The sequence below is a fragment of the Microtus ochrogaster genome, chromosome 10 (assembly GCF_000317375.1).
Source record: "Microtus ochrogaster isolate Prairie Vole_2 chromosome 10, MicOch1.0, whole genome shotgun sequence".
NCBI classification, from domain to species: domain Eukaryota; kingdom Metazoa; phylum Chordata; class Mammalia; order Rodentia; family Cricetidae; genus Microtus; species Microtus ochrogaster.
In genome coordinates this window covers 12480203-12483615 of record NC_022016.1, presented here as the reverse complement: position 1 = coordinate 12483615, position 3413 = coordinate 12480203, and the positions used below count along the sequence as shown (strand labels likewise).

General features: G+C 38.3%; 1 protein-coding gene across 4 annotated transcripts in view; it reads right to left on the bottom strand.

Annotated features, from left to right (window-relative positions):
• The window catches only part of Kdm4c (lysine demethylase 4C), a 169069-nt gene that overhangs the window by 141634 nt on the left and 24022 nt on the right, over positions 1–3413 (bottom strand). The gene's annotated exons all lie outside the window — the stretch shown is intronic.

Sequence of the window (3413 nt, the reverse complement as noted above, 5' to 3'; positions counted from 1 at the left end):
AGATCCGCCTGCCTCTGCCTCCCGAGTGCTGGGATTAAAGGCGTGCGCCACCACCGCCCGGCCCATAAATCTTTTTTTAAAAAGTATATATCCTCTTGATCTAAAATTTAGAAATGCATCTTAATAACACTGAAATACAGAATGAGGAGGTATATTGTAAGTAACTAGAAACACAATAAGTATGAATTATTTTCCTATAGTTGTGACAAAAGCAATTTAAAGAAGAAAAGGTTCACTTTAACAATGAAGCTTGAGATAGCAAATCCATATGCATTTACATTCAGGAATCAAAGACTAATGCTAATTCTCAACTCTGCTCTCCTTTTCTTCTAATCTAGGATCCCAGCCCATATAACTACTCTATCCAGTTAAGGTAGTCTTTCCATACCAATTAATCTAATATAAATAAACTCTCTCAGGTATGTCCAGAGGCTTATGATTCTAGATCCTGTTAATTTAACAATGAATATTAACTATCATGATTGACTAAACATGAAATAAGGTAGATCTTCTTTCTATTTAATGACATTAAAATACTTCCACACTAAACATATCAATAATCCCACCAATGCTTTTTAAAAATAAAATCAAAAACAGAACTCTGGAGTTAGGAATATACACACCTAGCTCAAATGGAAAACTGCTTGTCTACCAGCCCAACTTACTTCTTTGGCTTATTTTTAAGATATTTTTTTTTAATTTTATTTATCAGTATCTGTGAATGCATGCCATGTATGTGTATGTGCTCTTGGAGTCTATAAGAAGCTGCTGGATTCCCTGGAGCTAGAGTTACAGGTAATTGTCAGCCTCCCAGGATGGATGCAGGTCCTTTAAGAAAGCACTATAGAATCTGTCACTGTATAGGAATAGAATTTTTTTAACCTTGAATACTATAATTAAAAAGCTTAAGTTGGCATTATTAATTGAAGTGAATGTTTTACATCGATAAGTATTTGAAACGCATATTGAAACTTCAGTAAAATGTAACAGAGCTTACTGAATACTGGCTCCAGAGTCCATACAGCTGTTCCAAATGTCAATTTACTCAAAACTGACTCAACAATACCTTCTCAGAACCCTTCACTCACAGTAACATAGCTCTTTAAAGAGAGGCTCATGATGAGGCTTCTCCTGCCTTGGCAACCCTAGAATTGTACTTACAGGTAAGAGCCACCACTTGCATCAAGGTTTGCCAAGCAAAAATTAAATAATCCTGGGCAGAAAGCTGAATTTCTCTGGGGTTTAATTATTACTCTATAAAAGGGGTTTAATTTTTTTTTTTTTTTTTGATTTTTCGAGACAGGGTTTCTTCATAGCTTTTGGTTCCTGCCCTGGAACTAGCTCTTGTAGACCAGGCTGGCCTCGAACTCACAGAGATCCGTCTGCCTCTGCCTCCCGAGTGCTGGGATCAAAGGCGTGCGCCACCACCGCCCGACCTATAAAAGGGGTTTAATTATTACTCTATAAAATAGAGGTGATGTCTTTTGGACTAGACTGATCTCAGCCCCATTTGCTACCAGGGACTTTGTAGTCACCATGACAGTCCCAGGAAGACTACCTATGCTCTCCTTGCCCTCGTCCTCCATTCCAATTGCCTATGGCAACTCCAATCCTCAGCCCTTGTCTTGTTCACCGACCCTGTTCTCAGATCCACTCTTTTGAGTTACCTGAATCATACATAGCCTGTCTGTACCCTCTCCAGAGCTCCCCTCCCCCCCGTCTTCTCAGTCACTGCCTGTGCCTTTCCCAAATTGCAGGCTCAGTAATGCCCCCACTCCTGTATACTATGTGTACTAGTTTAGTCTAGCCCACCAGGCTTCACCTAGCTACAACCTACACACATACACCAGATCACACATGTATACACAAGGATCTGGCCTGGAGAGTACATGAAACCTCATCTGCCTATGTCATCCTCATCCCTCAGGCCTTGCCTCAGCCACACTGTCTGTATGTACATAGGCCTAATGAGGCAGTCAGAACCTCACATCAGATACACAACCAACCATATGGCCAGGTCACATCATAAAATCTCAATATGAAAAGTCAAGGCAATATATCTTCCCTCCCCCCCCCCCCCCCGCCAAATGCATCAGTCCTACAGACATGTTCTCCAATATGAATTCCCTACATGAACCCCAGGACACAGAACTTAAAATTTATCAAGTAACTTTAAAAAGACACAGACAGCTCAAACATAATAAGACTAGCAGTAAACACCTGAATGAAACAAGCATTTGTTCAAGAAATAAACATACAGCTGTATAAAATGAAGATACTTGAGAAATTAAAATATTTGGAAAATTAAGTTAGAAAATCTAAATAAAATAAATGAATTTCTAGATCATCCAAACCACCAAAATCAAAACAAGAAGAGGTAAACAATATAAAAAGACACATGACAAACAAGATGATCAGTATTAAGTTTCATGACTATCAATGGAATTTCTTTTTGTAGCAGGTGGACACAATTACAAATCACTACTGGTCAAAACATATGTACACCATAACAAAGGAACCTTAGAGGGCAACCTACTAGTGACACTTTCCCCAACTAGCAAAACATCTAACTGTAACCTACATACTTATCATTATACCTACAGGTATATATATTTGAGGTATATACATTCTATTATACATGTTGAGATATATACATGCATTAGTTTGCTTCCTATTGTTATAATGGAAGCAAACACCATGGCCAACATAATTTTGCAAAAAAGGTTTTATTTGGTTCACATGTACCAATCATAGTCTATCACAGACAAAAGTCAACACAAAATTCAAGCACAGCAGGAACCTGGAGACAGGAATAACGCAAAAGCCACGGAAGAACATGGCTTACTAACTTGTTCCTCACGGCTTATTTACCCTGCTTCCTTATATAACCCAGAACCAACAGCCCAGAGGGGTGTTATTATCCACAGTGGACTGAGCCCTCCCACATCAACCATTGATCAAGATAATGCCCTGACGGATTTCTAATTTTTTTATTGATTGATTGATTTTATTAAGCTATACATTTTTCTCTGCTTCCCTCCCTTCATCTCCCCTCTCCCATGGGTCCCCATGCTCCCAATTTACTCAAGAGACCTTGTCTTTTTCTATTTCCCATGCAGATTAGATCCACGTATGTCTCTCTTAGTGTCCCCAAAAAAGTAAAAATTCGGGCTGGAGAGATGGCTCAGCGGTTAAGAGCATTTATTGCCTGCTCTTCCAAAGGTCCTGAACCACATGGTGGCTCACAACCATCTGAAATGAGATCTGATGCCCTCTCTTCTGGCCTTCAGGCACACAGACAGAATATTGTATGCATAATAAATAAATAAATAAATAAATAAATAAATAAATAAATAAATAAATAAATAAATAAATAAATAAATTTAATTTTTTTAAAAAAAGGCCAAATAGCT